Source organism: Phoenix dactylifera, unplaced genomic scaffold (genome assembly GCF_009389715.1).
Source record: "Phoenix dactylifera cultivar Barhee BC4 unplaced genomic scaffold, palm_55x_up_171113_PBpolish2nd_filt_p 000113F, whole genome shotgun sequence".
Taxonomy (NCBI): domain Eukaryota; kingdom Viridiplantae; phylum Streptophyta; class Magnoliopsida; order Arecales; family Arecaceae; genus Phoenix; species Phoenix dactylifera.
In genome coordinates, this window is record NW_024067685.1 from 900,549 (window position 1) to 924,786 (window position 24,238).

General features: G+C 38.6%; 1 non-coding gene across 1 annotated transcript; it reads left to right on the forward strand.

The window, feature by feature from the left end:
- The first annotated feature begins 15,628 nt into the window (after positions 1 to 15,628).
- LOC120104812 lies at positions 15,629 to 15,737 on the forward strand. Its single transcript, XR_005507176.1, has one exon. It is a non-coding gene; the product is annotated as a small nucleolar RNA R71 (small nucleolar RNA).
- The last annotated feature ends 8,501 nt before the right edge of the window (positions 15,738 to 24,238 follow it).

Below are 24,238 nucleotides of genomic sequence, written 5' to 3' on the forward strand. Positions count from 1 at the left end.
GACGGGTTGCTGGGAGGTGATGAAACACGTGGAATGTGAGGAAGACGCACGGATGGTGCTGAGATTCGGGATGAGTGAGATTTGGAAAATCCACACACGGGAGAAGAGAATGGGTTGCATGAGGGCTCTATCGGGATGAGATGCACAGGCTGCTGGCTGCTAGGTTTTGGTTGCAGTGAACTGGACGATTGAACCTAGCCTCTTTCTAGTGTGCAGCTGGGTTGACTCATACGGTTGGCTGGTCATCCGTGGTGATGCATCTTTTTGGACCTAATGCGTATTTTTTCTTTGATTTACGATCACCTGCACCCCACAAAAATATAATATTAATGTAACACTTTTATCATTATTTATTAGCAATAATATTAATTTAAGCTGCGTGTAGATCGCACTTTTGTGCTTTCATCACACCCCCCAACTAGCTTATTGCTAGTCTCTAGCAATTAACGAGCAAACGATAAAATGAGGGCACAAAAAAAATGTAGTCTAACCTATGACTTTGTTTATTATTATTATTATTATTATTTTATTGAAGCCGAAGATACAAAACTAAGATACGTACCCATTTTCGTAGGGCATGATGGTTGCACTTAGCACGTGCAACAAGCCGTTAAACCCCTAGGTTATCCTAGTGGACGAGTGTTGTCTCGTGAGGGTTTTCAGGGATGTTACCCACAAACATCATGAATGATATGACATGAGATCCTAAAAATATAACATAAAGCCTAAGCTAATACACATGTAATTAATTAATATATATTTTCAAGCACGGCAACTTTGAAAGCAAGGAAAATATGAAAGTATAGTGTGCATAAAATAGTATGACTTTCTCAGAGTCCTAATACCTCCACCACAACATGGTACCGCTTGAATTTTAGGTGTACTACTCAAGTTCACAAGTGTTTACTACAGTTTATTAGAGCCTGATCCATCAAATTTTCGGAATATCTCATGTTGTCTAAAATTGTCAAGAATAGTTTGCATAAAAAGAAGGAGCTATCAATCCCAACTAAATATCCAAAGTACACAAAGGTCCAATACAATGGAGTCAAACCAGCCATTACCGCATGTCACTGGGTTCAGCCTGACCAACCCTATTCATGCTTATTATTTTATTTTTTTTTTAAACACATATGGTGATTGCAATAGTCCAACCCCCTTAGGCTCTAGCAAGGTCCATGTAGCGAGTTTTCGACCAATGACTCCTGATCCAGTTGGCTCAAGGCATTAGGTGAAACACCCCTCGGGCTTAATTACTCGAACCAGACTACGCCACGAGGTTAGACTTGTCATCTCCTCATTTATTTATTTATTTATTTATTTATATTTTTTAAAATTTTTTTTCTTTTTTTTTCAAAATAGAGAAGGTAAACTGAACCATATAATGTGACTGCAACGTGACTATAGGTCAACCAAGGTCGGAACATAAGGCACTTAGATGATCTAGCCGGGGTATTCAACCTCTATCTTTATGTGAAAATCAAATCAAGAACCTTATAGTACGGACAAGGATACTTGTACTTCTTTTACAGATATGGCTTAATAAAAATGCATTAAACAAATGTGAACTCCTGAGGCCTTCTTATAATCATTAAATACATGTGCGGGGATCTAATAGTAGGTCTCTGATCAGTCATAGTATGCATGTATTCCTTGCCTTAATAGTTGCACAAACTCAATATGAAAATACATATGCATTTGCTTAGAAAAGAATGCAAAAACAATTTTTTTTTTTTAAATACTTCCCTCCCCCCAACTTAAACATTGCATTGTCCTCAATGTGATAGATACAAGAAAACTATAATGAAAGACAGTAGAGAAAATAATATTGGAGAGAAGAGGAATACCTTGAGCTGTTGATATCCAGAAAATAAAACCTACAAAACTAGAGAAATAATCCTAACTAATAGACACATACCTTTGCCTTCATGCTCAGTCATAAGAAGGCTCCCCCAAGGAAAAGGAGTCCTCTTCATCTGCAAAATTCTCAAAAAAAGGTTTTAACCTATGTCCATTTACCTTAAAAATTCTACCATCCCGTGGATTCTCAATCTCAACCGCCCCATGTGGAAAAATAGTTTTTATAATGTAAGGACCTGTCCATCTCGATCGCAACTTACCAGGAAACAGATGTAAGCGGGAATCATATAAAAAAACTTTTTGCAAAGGTTCAAAAGATTTTTTTAAAATTGATTTATCATATAAGATCTTCATTCGTTCTTTGCAAATTTTAGCATTGTCATAAGCATCTCTGCGAATCTCATTAAGCTCGTTCAATTGCAATTTTCTAGTTAGACCGGCATCTTGTAAATCAAAATTTAATTTTCTAATTGCCCAATACGATTTATGTTCTATTTCTACAGGCAGATGACACGCTTTTCCGTAGACTAACCGGTAGGAAGACATGCCAAGAATGGTTTTGTATGCAGTCCGATAGGCCCATAATGCATCTGATAGTTTCAAGGACCAATCTTTTCTTGATGGATTTACCGTTTTTTTCTAAAATACGCTTGATCTCCCTATTGGCTAATTCTACTTGGCCACTAGTTTGCGGGTGATATGGGGTAGCAACTCTGTGGGTGACACCATACTTTTTCAATAAGGTCTCGAAAGGCTTATTACAAAAGTGTTTTCCACCGTCACTAATTATAACCTTAGGCATCCCAAATCGTGAAAAAATATTTTCTTTTAAAAACTTCAGGACAGGTTTGTGATCATTGGTCCTACAAGCGACAGCTTCTACCCATTTGGACACATACTCGACACCAACTAAAATGTACTCATATCCAAAAGACGGTGGGAATGGGCCCATAAAATTGATGCCCCAACAATCGAAAATTTCGATAATAGTAATGGATTGAAGAGGCATCATTTGCCTACGAGTTAGACTTCCAATATGTTGAATGGATCACATGTCCTGCAGAACTCGTGGGCATCTTTGAACATAGTAGGCCAATAGAAACCATATTGCAAGACCTTTGCGGCGATTTTCTTAGAAGCAAAGTGTCCACCACAAGCATCAGTGTGACAGAAAGAAAGTACGCTTTGTATATCATGATCCGGTATGCATCGTCTAAAAATTTGGTCATTGCAATATTTAAATAAATAGGGTTCGTCATAGTAATAATTCTTTACTTCGCGTAAGAAAATTTTTCTATCTGTCGACCCCCAATGCTCCGGAATCCGGTTCGTGACAAGAAAGTTTACAATATCAGCATACCATGGCATAGTAGAAAGTGCAAACAACTGCTCTTTGGGGAATGAGTCCTTGATGGGAAATTGTGGTACCGAATCATTAAAAACTAATCGTGATAAATGGTCAGCAACCACATTCTCTACTCCCTTTTTATCTTTGATAGTGATATCAAATTCTTGAAGTAGAAGTATCCATCGTATTAAGCGTGGTTTGGCCTCTTTCTTATCCAACAAATATTTTAGTGCTGCATGGTCCGTGAAGATAACAATAGGAGCACCAAGGATATAAGAGCGAAATTTATCTAAGGCAAATACTACTGCAAGCAATTCCTTCTCGGTGGTAGTGTAATTCATTTGAGCATCGTTTAAGATTTTGCTTGCGTAGTAAATGACATATGGTTTATTATTCTTGCGTTGTCCTAAGACAGCTCCTATCGCATAGTCGCTAGCGTCGCACATAATCTCAAAAGGTAATGACCAATCAGGTGGTCGCACGATGGGTGCAGTGCTAAGCATAGACTTCAACTTTTCGAATGCCTCCTGACAGGTTTCAGTCCAATTGAACGGTGTATCAAGGGATAGGAGGTTATATAATGGTCGAGCTATGACACTAAAGTCCTTGATGAACCTCCTATAAAATCCGGCGTGACCCAAAAATGATCTAACATCTCTAACCATCTTGGGTGCAGGTAGATTAGCAATTAAATCAATTTTAGCTCTATCTACTTCCATGCCCTTCGATGAAACAATATGTCCTAAGACAATTCCCTTTGGCACCATGAAGTGGCATTTCTCCCAATTCAGTATCAAATTCTTTTTTATACATCGAGCTAAGACGGCTTGTAAATGTGACAGGCAATCATCAAATGTGTCGCCAAAAATGGAGAAGTCGTCCATGAACACTTCCAAAAATTTCTCGTTCATGTCTTCAAAGATGCTGAGCATGCATCTTTGGAATGTTGCAGGTGCATTACACAATCCAAATGGCATTCGTCGGAAAGCAAATGTGCCAAAAGGACAAGTGAAGGTAGTCTTCTCTTGATCTTCTGGTGAAATTTCAATCTGATAATATCCCGAATAGCCATCGAGAAAACAATAGAAATCATGCCCTTCAACCCTCTCCAATACTTGGTCTAGGAAGGGTAGAGGAAAGTGATCTTTTCGTGTGACCAAATTCAGTTTTCGGTAGTCAACACACATGCGCCAACTTGTCGGGACACGAGTTGGAACTAGTTCACCTTGTTCATTTTCTACTACTATCAAATCCGATTTTTTAGGAACGACTGAAAGTGAATCCTAGGTTCTTCGGTGTTTAGCATGCTGAATTTTTTTTTTTTTTGAAAACCATGGCTGAACCTGATCGGGTTGCCTACGTACCCTTCATAAGGGGGATCAAGCCATACGTAGTTCTTTTTAAGTTTTAAAACGCAGCGGAAAAACCGAATCAAACAATTTAATTCATGCATGCTTACAAGATCAAATCTAGAAATCAGCACCTTAAGAACACATAGGATTATGCCGGAATCGTTTAAACAATTATGCTAAAACTTTTATGCATGATTAACTATCAGATCTGAAACTTAAGAACTCTATTCCAATTAATCTCCGAATATCCATCGAATGGATTCTGGAGATATCTCCGTGAGGAGCCCCAAAAGAGGGTAAAACCTCGGAGAATTGGACCTAGACCTTGACACCATAATAAATGATTAATGCTAGATTAATACCTTTTATGATGGATGAAAGTTGTGAATCTGATTCTTGACTTTGCAGCCACGCACACGAATGGCCTCTACGAGAAATACACGCGAAGTCCTGAAGGATCTTCTTCCGCAACAGTGCTAGCAGCTGCAGAACACTTGAAAGCTGAAATCTGCCCGCCGGGATTCAATCAACTCTTGATCAATCGTCTTGAAGCAGATAGAGATGATGTTTGTAAGGGAAGTAGAGGACTCAGATCTGATCTTGAATCTTCTAGATATTCACCTTGAAAACCCTATCTAAAATGGAGAAGAAGAGGAGGAGGAGGCGGGTGAGGAAGAAGGCTGCAATTGATGTATTTTTGGTGTCCATGTTTGACCCCTTTTAATGGCCTCCGAATTTTCATTCAAAATTCGAAATTTATTTTTAGAAAACCTCTTTTAGTTGGCACATGCAAAGGATAGGAACAACCCAAATCAGATCTCAACCAAATCTGATTTAAATTCAAATTTTAAACACATGTGCAAGAGGGAAGGAATTTGAAATCCATGCGGCAAGGTAAAACACTTCATAATTTCGAAATCACCTCTTGAAATTCGAATTTAATCCATTCAAAAATTCAGACGCCACCTTGGCTGATGGTTTGAGTGATTAAAATCATTTAACACATTGCTTAATGTTTGAATTTAAATTCAAATAACAAACAATGTCGCCATATGTCAAGCAATGGGTCCATGTGCCATGCAATAATTTTGGTTTATTTAAAATTCATGAAATCCAATTCCATGTCACCAATAATTGCCACATCATCTGAGCCTAATCCCCTTGGGTTGCACCTAATCAAATTTGGTCAAACCCGAATTAAAACAAAGCAATTTGGTTGAACCCAATCTAATCAGGTCAGACCCTGATTGAGCTCAAATTGAATCCAATTCAATTTTGGCTCATGCAAACTCAATCAAATTGAATTATTACTTTGTGTTGGACCTAATTCAATTAGGTCAATCCCCAATTAAGAACAAATTAATTTAAAATTAATTTGATCAGCTTAAGTCCTTTTTGGTCCTAATCCAATCAGGTCAAAATCCTGATTGAGCCCAAACTTGAATCCAATTCAATTTGGCTCATCCTTAGCACAATTACTCAATCAAATTGAGTTTATTAGTAATTTAATTACTAATTAATCCTTCAATAATTACTTTAATTATTTTATAAGATAATTTGCCAATCAAATTGACCAAATTATCCCTGAATGATTCTTAATCATTCATCAGCTTTCTTGATCAATCAGGAATCTTCTATGCGTGTGACCTCATAGGTTCGAACCTAAGCCGGTAGTATAGGAACAATTTTCTACACTAATCGATGTGACCATCAAGCAATGGTACCCGACGTCCGGATAGGTCGAATATATGCGAAGCAAATATTCTGGAATCCTGAACTATGGTTACTGTATAATTCAATCCCTTTGACTCCTAATGCCAGGATGACTTAGAGCTCACTGTCAACCCTATAATTAGTACATCCATTATGTGATTAACTTTAGATATCCCGTGACTCCTCACTGGGATTACCCTGGCCAAGGTTTTGCTAAATTAATCACAAGACATTATCTCCTGTTTTCAGGAGGGGTCAATTCCATCTTGACTCACAACTGACTACGCAAGTACTTAACTGCACCCAGTGACCTTCCGTCACTGAATTAGAAATTCAGGTAGTCCGGTACCAAAGTACAGTGAGTTGCTTGCTAGTCACAGGTTGCGGTCTCAGGTCAGAGGGCCAAACTTATACCCATATCCACTCGGAACATCTCTCGACAGTAGAGCGTTCCGGAATTGGTCACGTTTAGTGAAATGTACTTCTACACTTCACTTGTGTGGCATACCAGTGTCTCCACACTCCTTGGTTAAGAGAACAATCAACGTATATGTCACACAACGACCTAATCTCGATAATGTTGTCGTCCTAGTAACAACATATCATTTCGTCGCAAACAAGTTTAAGGACTCAAAGATAAATCCTTCTTTATCATAACATAAGTCCTAAGGACTTCATCATATAAGAGTTCATTTGAAGATGAAATGATGAATAATGCCAAATAACACTTTATTAATTTGTCAATTCATTTACAAAATTCAATCATCAATATGCTGACGATTGACATTTAGGATACAAATTCCAACAACTCCCACTTAGCCTAATGCCAATCGGCACAGTATCTAATACCCATCTTCGACTTGTGTTCGTCGAACTCTTTGATGCCGAGGACTTTGGTAAATGGGTCAGCCAGATTTTCTTTTGTGTCAATCTTCTGAAGATCAATATCACCTCGATCGATGATCTCTCGAACCAGGTGGTAGCGACGTAGAATATGCTTGGTCCGCTGATGTGCTTTGGGTTCTCTTGCTTGAGCTATGGCCCCAGTATTGTCACAAAATACAGGCACTGGACCATCAATGGAGGGTGTCACTCCAAGCTCGGTGATGAACTTCCGCAACCATACAGCTTCCTTGGCAGCATCAGATGCTGCGATATATTCTACTTCACATGTAGAATCTGCCACTGTATGCTGCTTGGAACTCTTCCAGCAGATGGCCCCACCCTTAAGAGTGAAGATATATCCTGACACGCTCTTGCTATCATCTTGATCTGACTGAAAACTTGAATCAGTATATCCCTCAAGTTTTAAGTCAGAATCACCATAGACAAGCCACTGATCTTTAGTATTTCTCAAATACTTAAGGATGGTTTTTACAACCTTCCAGTGGTTGCTACCTGGATCAGACTGGTATCTGCTCACTACTCCTAGTGAGTATGCCACGTCTGGTCTAGTATATGTCATGGCATACATTATAGATCCCACTGCCGAAGCATATGGAATTCTATCCATACTTTCTCTTTCTTGAGGGGTTGTCGGACAATCCCTTTTAGAGAGGTTAATTCCATGGCCCATCGGAAGATAGCCTTTCTTGGAATTAATCATACTGAACCTCTTCAGTATAGTATCAATGTAAGTGGATTGGGATAATCCAAGCAATCTTCTAGATCTATCTCTATAGATCTTCATCCCTAGGATGTAAGATGCTTCTCCCAAATCCTTCATGGCAAATTGAGATGATAGCCAAACCTTTATTCCTTGTAATGCAGGAATGTCATTCCCGATTAAAAGAATGTCATCCACATACAAAATAAGGAATATAATAACTGAACCATTTGCCCATTTATAAATGCAAGGTTCCTCTTCATTCTTAATGAAGCCATATGTTTTGATTACCTTATCAAAACGTATATTCCAACTCCGTGAAGCTTGCTTTAATCCATAAATGGATTTTTGAAGCTTGCACACTTTAGACTCATCTGCAGATGTAAAACCTTCAGGTTGTATCATATACACTTCCTCTTCTAAATCTCCATTTAGAATTGCGGTCTTTACATCCATTTGCCAGATTTCATAGTCTAAATGTGCTGCTATCGCAAGCACAATCCGAATGGACTTGAGCATTGCCACAGGAGAAAACGTCTCGTCATAGTCAATACCATAACGTTGACGATAATCCTTGGCAACCAAACGGGCTTTATAGGTCTCTACCTTTCCGTCTGCGCCCCGTTTCCTTTTGAATATCCACTTACACCCTATGGATTTAATTTCTTCGGGTGGGTCAACTAATGTCCAAACATCATTGACCTTCATGGATTCCATTTCGGATTGCATCGCTCCAAGCCATTTATCAGAGTCATACCTCTGCATTGCATCCATATATGTGATCGGATCCTCATCGTTTTCATCAAGTTCGATAGGATCCCCATCCCGGACCAAGAAACCGTAGTATCTGTCCGGCTGACGTGGTACTCTACCCGATCGCCTTAATGGTGCATCTAATATGGGTTCTGGATCTGATCTAATTAAATCCGACTCAACTGGTTCAGTAGATGGTGTCGGATCTTCTACATGTTGAACTTCTCTAAGCTCAACATTAGAGCTATTTGTTCCTTCACCAAGGAATTCCTTTTCTAAGAAAATTGCTCTATTGCTTACGAACAACTTTTGTTCTTCAGCAAAGTAGAAGTAATATCCTTTAGTTTCTTTAGGGTAACCAACAAAGAAACATTTGTCAGACTTGGGTTCAAGTTGTCATTGTCCAGTCAACTTGTCATTGTCCAACAATGAGCGAAGTGATAAATTAGTGGCCATTTCTGCATAAAAAGAAAATTTGGCTATTAGTATATGAATTGACTAAACACAGTAGACTTGGACTTTAGTCTAAAGATATTCCCACTATTTTATACAAATTGGTAGCCTCTACCTCTAATTCGAAAAATTACTCCTAATTCTTTAGTGGGCACTAGAACCCAATAGATCCCATATAGGCCCGAGTGTGGCTCGGCCAACCCATATGCACCTATTGGTAGGTTCTTAACCAATTGCTTCACCAAGCAACTTCTAGTGATGATTTTGCCCTAGGTTTTCCGGCAGGCGTGTGGCGCCTCCACCGAATACCCTAGTCAGGTCCAACCATTAAATGATAGGGTTAAGTCTAATCAATTAATAGACGACCAAGCCCGAGTGTGGCTCGGCTCACCTGACCGACTATTGAAGGTACACTTAACTCATCATATATTGAATGACAATTCCAATGCTTGATAAGTACCAGGCGTGTGGCGCCTCCAATAATTATCAAAACATTGGACCCATTATCACCCAACTTAATGGGAGGCTATGACCTAGTTATCTCCATAACCATTTCATTTTAAGGACCTAATAATTTTAGAGGATTTCATAATTAGGATAGATGAGAAGATCCGATTAGTCTAATTTCTCCCACTGACTTCACCAAATCAGATTAGACTCAAACCGGTTAAGGAGACACCTAAATCAGTCATACTGATTTTCCTTAAGGCATGGACTAACTCGAATCATTAAGTGATCCAATCAAAATGTGATTGACCATGTCGGCCAGGTAAGTGAGATCGGCGGAAGGGATATGCCATTAACTCGACAAAGACGAATCAGTGCGAGTAGCTCCCAATTAAAAACCACCGGTCAAAACTGCCAAACTTACCTTAGACACCGACTGGTTAATCAATTTCGATTTGATTACTCAAATGACTCGGGCTACACCTCTGAGCCTAAATCAAGTTCCATCTTGGTCTAATCAAAGACATGGAATTGATCAATCTACAACTATTGTATTTAACCTAGAGTTTCCTTGACTTAATCTAGTTACTACTTAATTAGATTTGATCAATTAACTCTAATTAGACCATGTTTGATTCTAACCTTAGGTCTAACCCAATCCTAAGAACTTGATTCAAGCTAACCCATATGCCCAAAGAATTATGCAATGTCAATTAATTGAGTTACAATTCTATTTCATAACACTTAATTCTCAATTAAGTTTAGACTTATGAAAGTTTTGATCATTGCATATTTCTTTTTAATTACATATTAATTACAATCTTTCAGTTCTTAAAACACATTTTCAGATCTGAGTTTTTGTAATTAATCACATGTAATCAGATTTAATTCATGTTTAAGTCATTATGTTTTATGTTCATGCATCACATATACATAACAACATGAATTAATACAAACAACATACATCTTATGTATTTGTTTTTTCACTTTTATTTTAAGATCTGATTTGTTCATTAAAATCAGAGATCATATGAATCATAAACTTTATTTAGATCTAATCTAAACAATATTATGATTTCAGATTTATTCATGTTACTAATCCTAACACAAACATGCATCATATGCATCCAAAATTTCAGATCTACTTAATCATGCATAATCAGCAATTAAATCAATCATAAAAAGCACTTTAGATCTAATCTAAACATGTTAATAATTTCAGATTTAATTGCAAGAATTAAAACATAAAGTTTAAACATAAACCTGGCTCTGATACCACTGAAAGTTTATCCTAGGTTCTTCGGTGTTTAGCATGCTGAATTTTTTTTTTTTTTGAAAACCATGGCTGAACCTGATCAGGTTGCCTACGTACCCCTTCATAAGGGGGATCAAGCCATACGTAGTTCTTTTTAAGTTTTAAAACGCAGCGGAAAAACCGAATCAAACAATTTAATTCATGCATGCTTACAAGATCAAATCTAGAAATCAGCACCTTAAGAACACATGGGATTATGCCGGAATCGTTTAAACAATTATGCTAAAACTTTTATGCATGATTAACTATCAGATCTGAAACTTAAGAACTCTATTCCAATTAATCTCCGAATATCCATCGAATGGATTCTGGAGATATCTCCGTGAGGAGCCCCAAAAGAGGGTAAAACCTCGGAGAATTGGACCTAGACCTTGACACCATAATAAATGATTAATGCTAGATTAATACCTTTTATGATGGATGAAAGTTGTGAATCTGATTCTTGACTTTGCAGCCACGCACACGAATGGCCTCTACGAGAAGTACACGCGAAGTCCTGAAGGATCTTCTTCCGCAACAGTGCTAGCAGCTACAGAACACTTGAAAGCTGAAATCTGCCCGCCGGAATTCAATCAACTCTTGATCAATCGTCTTGAAGCAGATAGAGATGAGGTTTGTAAGAGAATTCACCTTGAAAACCCTATCTAAAATGGAGAAGAAGAGGAGGAGGAGGCGGGTGAGGAAGAAGGCTGCAATTGATGTATTTTTGGTGCCCATATTTGACCCCTTTTAATGGCCTCCGAATTTTCATTCAAAATTCGAAATTTATTTTTAGAAAACCTCTTTTAGTTGGCACATGCAAAGGATAGGAACAACCCAAATCAGATCTCAACCAAATCTGATTTAAATTCAAATTTTAAACACATGTGCAAGAGGGAAGGAATTTGAAATCCATGCGGCAAGGTAAAACACTTCATAATTTCGAAATCACCTCTTGAAATTCGAATTTAATCCATTCAAAAATTCAGACGCCACCTTGGCTGATGGTTTGAGTGATTAAAATCATTTAACACATTGCTTAATGTTTGAATTTAAATTCAAATAACAAACAATGTCGCCATGTGTCAAGCAATGGGTCCATGTGCCATGCAATAATTTTGGTTTATTTAAAATTCATGAAATCCAATTCCATGTCACCAATAATTGCCACATTATCTGAGCCTAATCCCCTTGGGTTGCACCTAATCAAATTTGGTCAAACCCGAATTAAAACAAAGCAATTTGGTTGAACCCAATCTAATCAGGTCAGACCCTGATTGAGCTCAAATTGAATCCAATTCAATTTTGGCTCATGCAAACTCAATCAAATTGAATTATTACTTTGTGTTGGACCTAATTCAATTAGATCAATCCCCAATTAAGAACAAATTAATTTAAAATTAATTTGATCAGCTTAAGTCCTTTTTGGTCCTAATCCAATCAGGTCAAAATCCTGATTGAGCCCAAACTTGAATCCAATTCAATTTGGCTCATCCTTAGCACAATTACTCAATCAAATTGAGTTTATTAATAATTTAATTACTAATTAATCCTTCAATAATTACTTTAATTATTTTATAAGATAATTTGCCAATCAAATTGACCAAATTACCCCTGAATGATTCTTAATCATTCATCAGTTTTCTTAATCAATCAGGAATCTTCTATGCGTGTGACCTCATAGGTTTGAACCTAAGCCGGTAGTATAGGAACAATTTTCTATACTAATCGATGTGACCATCTAGCAATGGTACCCGACGTCCGGATAGGTCGAATATATGCGAAGCAAATATTCTGGAACCCTGAACTATGGTTACTGTATAATTCAATCCCTTTGACTCCTAATGCCAGGATGACTTAGAGCTCACTGTCAACCCTATAATTAGTACATCCATTATGTGATTAACTTTAGATATCTCGTGACTCCTCACTGGGATTACCCTGGCCAAGGTTTTGCTAAATTAATCACAAGACATTATCTCCTGTTTTCAGGAGGGGTCAATTCCATCTTGACTCACAACTGACTACGCAAGTACTTGACTGCACCCAGTGACCTTCCGTCACTGAATTAGAAATTCAGGTAGTTCGGTACCAAAGTACAGTGAGTTGCTTGCTAGTCACAGGTTGCGGTCTCAGGTCAGAGGGCCAAACTTATACCCATATCCACTCGGAACATCTCTCGACAGTAGAGCGTTCCGGAATTGGTCACGTTTAGTGAAATGTACTTCTACACTTCACTTGTGTGGCATACCAGTGTTTCCACACTCCTTGGTTAAGAGGACAACCAATGTATATGTCACACAACGACCTAATCTCGATAATGTTGTCGTCCTAGTAACAACATATCATTTCGTCGCAAACAAGTTTAAGGACTCAAAGATAAATCCTCCTTTATCATAACATAAGTCCTAAGGACTTCATCATATAAGAGTTCATTTGAAGATGAAATGATGAATAATGCCAAATAACACTTTATTAATTTGTCAATTCATTTACAAAATTCAATCATCAATATGCTGACGATTGACATTTAGGATACAAATTCCAACAACGACTTGAGTAGGGCTTATCCACTTGCTGTCGGAAATTGGGTAAATAATACCTACGTCAAGCAACTTGAGGACTTCTGCCTTAACCACATCTCTCATCGTAGGATTTAACCTTCGTTGCATTTGCCTTGTGGTTTTGGTATTGTCCTCCAAATATATCCGGTGCGTGCAAATTAAGGGGCTAATTCTCTTCAAGTCGACAATAGACCACCCTAAGGCTCCTTTATGATTTTTTAGAACACCAAGTAATTTTCTTTCTTGGTCATGATTAAGATCAGACGAGATGATTATAGGGTAAGTATCCTCGGATCCAAGAAAGGCATACTTGAGTTCCTTCGGTAAAGGTTTTAACTCGAGCTTAGGTACTTGCTCATGGGATGGTACTATCTTTGCTTCTCGAGGTGGCAACTTCTCAAATTCTCCTACTTTTGGTCTCCACCCAGTGACCATCTTAATATCCAGATTATCCATAATAGGTGTGACTGACAAATCACCATCATTGGTTCCATTAGGACACCAATCAATTAAGCTATCATCAGATGGGTCGTTAATTGCTTTAGCTAACAAATATTCTTCTGCAGTAGTTTCAACCCAATCAACCTCCTTACTCTCTTCGGGATCATTAGGTTGTTTGCACACATTAAAAATGTTCAGTTCTAAGGTCATGTTACCAAAAGAAAGCTTCATGACGCCTTTCCTACAATTAATCAATGCATTAGAAGTTGCAAGGAATGGACGTCCTAAAATGACTGGAATCTGAGATTGTGAGTTCGAAGCCGGATGTGTGTCCAATACGATAAAATCGACAGAAAAGTGAACTTATCTACTTGGACTAATACATCCTCGATAATCCCCCTTGGAATTTTAACTGACCTGTCAGCTAATTGCAAAGTGACGGAGGTTGGCTTCAACTCACCTAAACCAAGTTGCTCATATACAAAATATGGCAACAAATTCACACTTGCCCCTAAATCTAACAATGCTTGTATCCTAAAGTTGCCTATGATGCATGAGATGGTTGGGCAACCTGGATCCTTAAATTTAGGGAGAATGTTGTGCTGCAAAATAGCACTCATATTTTCAGTTAAAAATGCCTTCTTCTTAACATTTAATCGGCGCTTGACAGTACACAAGTCCTTCAAAAATTTGGCATATGAGGGTACTTGTTTGATTGCATCAAGAAGAGGTATGTTGATCTTTACTTGCTTGAAAAGCTCAAGAATTTCAGAATTAGGTTCGAGCTTTTGCAACGGCTTTAACCGTTGTGGAAAAGGTGGGGGAAAAGGACATTCAACTTTCTCGGTAGAAGTTGGGACCTCAACTTCTTCTTTGTCCCTTTCATCGACTTTGGGAGCATTAGAATTAGAAGTGACCTGCGGTCTCAATGGGATGGTCTGATCAATGACTTTTCTATTACGCAAAGTCATGATGCTCTTTGCATGTTCTGTATGCGAACTAGAAGGAGCCGCATTATTACTACCGTGCACTTGTGGGTTAGGTTGGGGTTGAGCTGGAAACTTACCCTTCTCTTGGGTACTTAGGACGGTAGTCAACATTGACAATTGGTTCCTTATATCTTCAAAATTTCGAGTATTTTGAGCATTGATATTAGCTTGACCTTGTAGAAAAGTTTGTATAGATTGCAAGGTGTCCTCGATATTCGACTTTTGGGAGGGTGGTGCAAAAGTAGGATGTGCAGGTGGAGGAGCTGAATGGTGTGACTGTTAAGGATGATCGTTTCTCCACCTAAAATTTGGATGATTCTTCCAACCAGGGTTATAGGTATTCGAGTATGGATCGTTATAAGGCTTTTGGTAGGAGTTCATAGCATTTGCTTGATCGTGCAAGACTTCTTTGAATGCCGGTATGGTGGGGCAATCTGTAGTGGTATGACCCGACATATCGTAGATACCACAACACTCATTTCTAAGCTCTATAGTCTTGACAAGCTCAACCTTCCTGAGCTCAATTTCTTCTACTTTTCTAGTGAGGGCTGCTATTTTAGCATGAAGATCATCCTCAGTTCTGAGGTTGTAAAGGCCTCCCTGTACAGAGCTAGTAGGCTTAGGTAAAGACTTGGTGTTTCTATCCCCGTTATCCCAAAGTTGGGCAGTCTCAGCAAGGGAATCCAAATATTTCCATGCCTCATCAGGTTGTTTTTCTAAAAATCTACCATTGCACATGGTCTCTACAAACTGTTTCAACTGTGGAGATAAACCTTCATAAAAGAAGCTAATAGTTCTCCAGGTTTCGAACCCGTGATGAGGGCATGAGAGAAGAAGGTCTTTAAATCTTTCCCAACATTCATAAAATATTTCATTATCTTTTTATTGGAAATTGCTGATATGTCTTTTCAAAAAGTTGGTCCTTTGTGTGGGAAAGAACTTCTTTAAAAATTCTCTCTGCATATCTTGCCAAGTTCTTATTGATCTAGGTCGCAAGGAGTTTAGCCATGTTTTGGCCTTATCTTTTAGAGAGAAAGGGAACAATGTCAACTTGAGGACATCCTCGGTGACGTTTGGCCCTCTAAATGTAAGGCTCAATTCTTCAAAATCCTTTAAATGAAGATATGGACTTTCGGACTCTAACCCATGAAACTTGGGCAGCAATTGGATTACCCTTGGTTTGATATCAAAATGTCCTACATTATTAGGAAAAATTATGCATAAAGGCTGACTAGTCCTAGCCGGTTGTAGGTATTGTCTTAGAGTCATAACATGGGGTTCTCGTTCTCGATTCTGGTGACTCCCCGCATCTTCATTTAAATCAGCCATCTCACAACGTGTGAGATACTGCGAAAGAATTTCAGGGGTATGTCCTAAGGGATGATCTAAAGCTGTACGACTTAATCGACCGGTGTCGTCCCTATTCCACTTTAGCATGCAAAATATTTTTCTCTCTTGTTTTTTTTTTTTTTTTTTTAATATAAGTGCTACCTAAAGATATCTAAAAGGACAACCTAATACAGAAAAACAAAAATCTATTCACAATCAAGCATGCATCAAAACATTACACCTTAATTTCTAATGTTTTTCTTAAATTTCTAGATAGCTCCTAACTGGTTTGAAGAGGACACCTAAGCCTCCAATCCGATCTAGTAACCTAGTCGACCAGGTAAGCTCCCAGGTAAGTGGAGGGGTCACGATGCGTTTAGCAAGGGTCCCACTTAAAACCCACTTTCCTCGAACAGAGACTGTCTCCCTTAGAGGGACAAAGCTTGCCTAGACATCGACTGGGCCATAGAGCGAAATTGGTGCAACTTTTGATGGTCTTCGTCCTATTGAGCTCGAATGTCCTTAGGGGCCAACGTTTAGTTGATTTTAGTTAAGCTTAGGATATTTATGCATTGGGGTGATTTTTGGGCTAAGGACGAGTGATGAAATTCCGACCTTATCTTTTTTAATGGGTTCAGCCCTTAGAATATTTTATACTGATGCCTTATACTATATGCAACAATCAAGAGATTTTTTTTTTAATGTTTTATGACATGACATTAAATTTCATTGAATAGGTGATCAAGCAAATTATTTATTTCTTTTTTTAAAATTTTATGAGTTGAAATTTGAAATTTAAAATTTGAAATTTTAGGTTTTCCCTCTTTTTTTAAATTTCTAAATAATCACCCTTTATCTTTTCTTAAAGTTTTTTTTTCTTCAATTTTTAATTAGCAACAAGGGTTAATGAATTAGCAACAAGGGTTAATGAGATATAATAACAATGAAATTCTGATTCTAAAAAAAATAAATGCAAAAAATTCAAAACAGAAAGTAGCAAGGTTTCGTATTAATCTAATGGTCTTAAAAGTCTCAGAATATCAATCAGACCGTTCAGATTATTGAACAATGTGTCTTGCACTAGCTAACCAAATTTGAGTCAAATCAGACGGTTAATTTCTATGATATTAGAGTTTGATGCAGACTATGTAGGGAATTAAAAATAGTAGTAAAGTTTTTTTTTTCAAAAGATAAATACTAACTACTAAGGTAAAAATTAAATCTAAAATTATGCTAATAACTCAGCCGTTCTCCGGCAACGGCGCCAAAAACTTGGTGCTTTCGAAAAATTGTTCTCCCAAGTGCAGGAGAATCGTACAAGTAGTATAACTCGGAAGTCCGAGGTCGATTCCTCAGGGAACGATCTATAGATTATTAGCTTAATTTTCAGATTAATTGATTCAATAAACTTGTGGATTAAGATGATGGTTTGCAAATATAAAATAAACCAGTAAATAGACAATCGAAGTTTGGATAGATCAAGATGGTGTAGGGATCCAGAATCTCCTTTAATAATATCAAGTTCATGCAATAAATTCTATGATTCTTTTGTTTTCTTTTAAAAATTATAAGTAGATAAAATTTAATTATTGAGTATGTTCTTGATAACATGAATTCTCTTTTTAAGCATTCAACGTGCCTTAGAATGTCTACGATGAATCAAATAATTGAGGAAAACATGTATCAATAAGCATAAATCATAAAAGAATTTTCAACATATAAGAATTATAACATAATCAAAAGATAGATCGTATAAAGCAAAGGATTAGAATTTACATCATGAACTTGGTACACCAAAGGATCTTCCTTCACCCATCACCAAGTACTTTAGCTCATCATCTTCCTCTCTCTTTCTCACTCTTTTTTTTTTTAATAACAGAAACAGGGCATCCCCTGTTTCTCTCTACACTTTTTTTTTTCTTTCCACTACAGCAGCCCAGCTCCACTCTTCTTCCTTCCCTGTTTTTGTGTGAACCCCGGACGAGAACTCCTTCTCCCTTTATATAGATCGCCCCCACCCCGGCGATGGATTCCCTGATTCTGCGTGGAGAGGAGGAGGAATGGGTGCCTGGGATTGTGCGCGGGAGACTGAGAAGGCGGAAGAGGCGGACACGGAGGGGAGCTGAGAATGCATCGCCAGGGTGGGGGCGATCTAGGTGGAGGTTAGTCCCTTTTAAAAAGGACTAGGTGGTTTAGTCCCTTTTAAAAAGGACTAGGTGCACCCTTTCTTTCATTCCAAATCCTAATTCAATTAGGATTTAATTGAACCAAGATTCCATTGAACTCTTCAATCCTAATCCAATTAGAAGTCTTTTAATTAATTAGAACTTAAGAAAATCCTAATCTAATTAGAACTTATTAAATTTCAGCCCTAAGGCAATTAGGACTTTAGAAATCCTACTCCAAGTATGACTCTAATTTAATTTGAAATCCTAATCCAATTTGGACTCCAAGGATCCTACTCCAAGTAGGACTCGTGATCAAGTCCAATTAATTAAATCCAATTAATTAAATTAAATTGCAATCCGATTGCAATTGTTTCTTCTTCTAACCACTAACTCTTAGCGGGTTATCCATTTATCAATCTAGTTGATCATATGTGATTCTTAATCACAATTCAACCATCGGATCGGTCAATACTTCTAATGTGTGTGACCCCATAGATTTTATTCTGACTGGTAGCGAGATATATTACGATCTCTATCACAATATCATTGAAAACTCCTTTCAATGGGTTAAAACAATTCCAACTCAACTCACCAGGGATTATCGACCATCGAGATGATCCCTGTGAGTCTCATCATCCACCAATGACACCTAGCAGTATATAGTGGCTACCCAGCAGAATAGAATGATGAACCTTTAGGTGCAGTTATCGTATGATACAATCCTTCTATCGTGGATCCCTACAGACCGGAGGTCATGAATAACTCGTCAAACCCCGTCGTCTGTCATATGTCTAGATTTATTTGACTTGAGTCCAATAGTGGAGAACTCTTTCTTCACTGTACATTACTGCCCTGGCCAAGATCTTAGAACTCAGTCTAATAAATTACATAGGATCACTCCTCTTCTATCAAGGTCGATAGATTCCATGTAAGTGCATACCCTACTCCTACAGTGAACCTACTGCAGCCAATCTACACTACAAGAACTCATATGACTAGAGACCATGTATATGTGTAGTCAAACTACAATAACCTCACTGTGAGTAGCCGAAGCACCGCAGGTCAAAGGACCAGTCACACTACTGCAACATCAAGCAAGTACTGACGAGTGGATAGACATCTAAGTGACTTCTTATTTTGGTCACGCGCAGTACCCTTGTTCTCTAACAAGCACCTGCACTATCATTTCAGTGTCCCTACACTGTGGACTCGAGTCTCGTCCATCCATAAGGAAAGCGATCTGTGCACTGATCGGATCGATCACCGTCCTCGTGATGATCCATTGATCAGGAGCATTTAGAAATTAATCACTAATGATACATGGCTCAAATTCTCAACTCTTGAGAATATGTATCATCATCTTATTAATTCTTGGACGATTCATAGACACATAAACAATATGAATGAAAAGATGCCCTTTTATTATTCAATAACAATAAAGTCAAGTACAAATTTATGTCCCAGAATTAATAATGTGTCCGCCAGATTGGCTTCTAGGGCATATATCTAATAATCTTCCACTTGTACTAAAGCCAATTAGACATATATCTAAGACCCATCTTCTCAAGATGGGCTTCAGTCTTCTACTGATTTAACTGCTTAGTGAGCGGGTCCGCCACATTGTCCGTGGAGTCTACTCTGCACCTCGACATATTTCTTCTCGAGGTAATCGCGTATGAGGTGAAAGCGCCGCTCTATATGCTTGGACTTCTGATGAGACCTTGGCTTCTTAACAAGAGCTATGGCTCCATTATTATCGCAGTAGAGTATGATGGCATCTGATGGCATTACATCTAACTTTGTAATGAATTTCTTGAACCAGAAGGCTTCCTTTGCAGCTTCAGAGGCGGCGATTTACTCAGCTTCCATGGTAGAATCAGCAATAATCGGTTGTTTGGAACTTTTCCAATTTACCGTACCACCATTGCACAAGAACACATATCTAGATGTAGACTTTCTATCATCAATATCAGTCATGAAGTCTGAATCTGTGTATCCTTCTACCTTTAACTCTGATGATCCTCCAAAAACCAAGAACAAATCTTTAGTTCTTCTTAAGTACATAAGAATGTTCTTCACAGCAGTCCAGTGCTCTTTGCCTGGATTCGACTAATATCTGCTAGTGACACTCACAGCAAGGGCTATATCAGGTCGTGTACACAGCATGACATACATGAGGCTTTCTATTGCCGAAGTATAAGGAATCTTGTTCATGCATTGAATCTCTTCAGATGTGTTGGGGCACATCTTCTTGGAGAGATGAATCCCATGCCTTAGGGGTAATAGACCCCTCTTGAAGTTTTCCATACTGAACCTCTTCAGTACCTCCTCAATGTACATCTTCTGTGATAGGCCAAGCATCCTTTTAGATCTATCTCTATAGACATTAATCCCCAAAATGTAGGATGCTTCCCCAAGATCTTTCATGAAGAACTCTTTTGATAACCAGACCTTGACCGAGGTTAGCATGAAAATATCATTCCCAATTAGGAGGATGTCGTCCACGTACAGTACGAGAAACACGACAGCACTCCCACTAACCTTCTTGTAAACACACGGTTCCTCTTCGTTTTTGATGAAATCAAACAATTTGATCGCATCATTGAAACGAGTGTTCCAACTCCGAGATGCTTGCTTCTGTCCATAGATGGACCTTTGCAGCTTGCAGACCTTGTGATCACCATCACTGGAAGTGAAACCCAAAGGCTACTCCATATAATTATCTTCATCAAAATATCCATTCAGGAAAGCAGTTTTCACATCCATCTGCCATATTTCTTAATCATGGAATGCTGCAATGGCAAGCAATGTTCGAATAGATTTCAGCATGGTTACAGGTGAAAAGGTCTCTTGATAGTCAATGCCTTCGCACTGACTATACCCTTTCGCCACTAGCCTTGCCTTATAGGTCTCTACCTTTCTATCCGAACCTATCTTCCTTTTGTAGATCAATTTGCATCCAATAGGTACTACACCTTCTGATGGATCTACCAAGGTCCAGACTTGGTTGGAATATATGGAGTCCATCTCTGACTTCATAGCTTCCAGCCATTTCTCGGAATCGATATCAGATATCGCCTCGTTGTAGGTATTAGGATCCTGTACATATTCCCTATCTCCCATGAGGAACATTTCCTCGGTATCCTCTACTAGTATACCTAAGTATCTATCAGGAGGATGGGAGACTCTACTTGATCTACGAGGTGGAGGAGGTACTACGTGTACTGGCTCTATGTGAATAGGTTCTATAGGATCCATTACTCGTTGCTTTTCAGAGACTTTCTCTTCAAGCTCAATTTTTCTCCCACTGTCTCTATCAAGGATAAACTGTTTTTCCAAAAAGATGGCATGTCGGCTCACAAACACATTGTGATCATCTGAGACGTAAAAATTGTATCCTAATGACTCTTTAGGATATCCTATGAAACGAGCACTTATGGTCCTAGACTCTAACTTGTCCGTCTGTTATCGTTTGACGTGGGCCGGATATCCCCAAATCTTAAGATGACCAAGACTCGACTTCTTGCCATGCCATATCTCATACGGTGTGGTAGGAACGGATTTAGAGAGAACTCTATTCAGTAAATAAATTGTGGATAATAAGGCATCTCCCCAAAGAAACATAGGCAGATTTGTGAAGCTCATCATGGATCGGACCATATCCAATAGAGTCCGATTCCTCCTTTCTGACACCCTGTTAAGTTGAGGTGTACTCGGAGGCATCCATTGTGAGACTATGCCATTCTTCTTGAGATAGTTCTGGAATTTTCCACTAAGGTATTCTCCTCCTCGATCTGATCGAAGAACCTTAAGGATTTTTCTAGTCTGTTTTTCTACTTCATTTCTGAATTCTTTGAACTTTTCAAAAGACTTAGATTTGTATCTCATAAGATACACATACCTATATCGTGAATAGTTATCAGTAAAGGTAATGAAGTACGAATAACGATCCCTGGCTGACACATCAAATGGGCCATACACATCAGTGTGTACCAGGGTAAGTATTTCCATGGTCCTCTCCCCATGTCCTACAAAGGGCAATCTAGCTATTTTTCCCTGAAGACAAGACTCACAAACTGGATATGACTCGGAAGTCAATGGGCCGAGAAGCCCATCTTTCTCCATTTTGTTCATTCTGTCCTCTCCAATATGGCCAAGCCTGAGGTGCCATAAATACTTCTAGTTTATCTCATCTCTGGATCTTTTAGATCCTATGGCATTCACTACTTGCTCAGACACATTCACAGACACATCAACATGCAAGTGATAGAGACTGTCAATCATGAAACCACGTGCAACTAATTTATTTCTGAAATAAATAGAACAGCAGCTTTGTCAAATGTCAAAATATGACCATCCTGTGCTAAACATGAAACAGAAATCAAATTTCTGCTAGCAGCAGGGACATAATAACAGTCTCTAAGCAATAAACTAAATCCAGACCGTAATCGCAGAGGATAGATGCGCACAGCTACAGCAGCAACTCTTGCCCCGTTGCCTACCGGAAGGGTCACTGCACCTTCCGCCAGCCTCCTAAATGAATCAGGTAGGGATTGCAGGATCAAATCTATCTGCAGTTCCTTATGCATGGTCATACCGAGCTTCTCAAGCTCCTCTAAGTCCTTGATCATAGTCAGACAGTGATCATGGACAGACTGCCCCTCGCGCATCTTTGCCTTGAAGAGCCTCTTGGATACTTCAAAGCGTGTAGTGCGGCTTTGCTCACCATACAACTCTTGCAGGTGTGCCAGTATTTCCCTAGCAGTCTTCATGTTCTCATGCTGGCATTGAAGTTCATTAGTCATGGATGCCATGATGTAGCACTTGACTCTAATGTCATCGTCCGTCCATTTTTCATGCATCTCATGCCGATCATCGGTCGGACGTGATGGTAACCTGGGGATGTCATTCTCGAGCACATACCCTAATTTCTCGCAACTCAAAACAATTTTCAAGTTTCTAAGCCAGTCTTTGTAATTGATTCCGGTCAGTCGGTTGGTCTCAAGGATACGGGTCAAAGGGTTCGAAGCTGACATTATGATCTGTAGAGAGTAAAGATTCTAGTTAGACTTTGTACTTGAACTCTATTTATTTTAGGATCTTTTAAAACAAATATGCTCTCACTATTTTCTCGAATCCCTCATACTTTTTTGATGGAGAAACGAAAACCCTACGCGACTAGGATTTCTAGTGGGTACTGCGGTCTCACCGATTTACATGCCGCCTCACCTAACAGTTATTGGTGACATATAAATGGACGAGTGTACAACTCTTGTACAATGCTTCTCAAGCATATTGCAGTGGTACTTGGTCTCTAAGTGATGAAGACCTCACCTAACAGTTATTGGCCCCATTACTTAATTAAGTCAAACCCACCGTATAACCGCAGAAATAAAGTCGTCATTGGGTCCTCACCTAACAGTTATTGGTGCCCAACCCCACCTTTACCCCGCAACATCTCATGTCTAATAGAGAGGTCCAGTCCCCCGATGCAACTTGCCCACTGTGTCCAACCAAGATAAATCAACACCGGAAAGACCTTAGCAGCTCTACTACGGTGGAAGACCTATGGACTTAATATTGCATAATCATGTCTTAGTATTTACAATTTGAGTTCTTCATAAGAGATAATCGAACAATTGGCCAGGTAAGCAGGTGGGAGGCTTCCCTTACTCGGAGAGTAAGGTCCTAATTAAGTAACCACCTTTTAGGCTTGCCTAGACACCAATTAGATCAATTAATCTAATATGACTAACTCATGTTGGTTCACTCTCGACTGATTAGGGAGGTTTATATTTAGGTCTCACTCGATCGCGTTTCACATCTCATGCAAATATAAATTTACCCGCATAGACATAAGCATTAAACATCCAGGCATTTATCAAAATAAAAATTAAATGGTGATGATCATGGATCCAGGA